Raw genomic sequence first — 245 nt, 5'->3', positions numbered from 1 at the left:
GTGTGTTTGAAACTAAATACAAGCATTTTCATCGTGGTTTTATTTATTACAACCATAGGCCTATTCTTTTACCATCATTACACATTGAGGCTCTTCTTTTAGGTAAAACGATCTATCTTTAATTTTCCTTCTCAAGTTTAGGACTATTGTTTTTAAATAACTTAGGAGGCAAAGGAGGCAATTGCACAAGCTTCAACCCTAACAAATGCGCGCGAAGCGCTTGAAAAATGTTTGTGTTTTAATTC

This window comes from Anneissia japonica, unplaced genomic scaffold (assembly GCF_011630105.1).
Source record: "Anneissia japonica isolate Jap-2015-1 unplaced genomic scaffold, ASM1163010v1 scaffold8759_len96035_cov96, whole genome shotgun sequence".
Classification (NCBI taxonomy): domain Eukaryota; kingdom Metazoa; phylum Echinodermata; class Crinoidea; order Comatulida; family Comatulidae; genus Anneissia; species Anneissia japonica.
Note: the sequence above shows the minus strand (reverse complement) of the source record.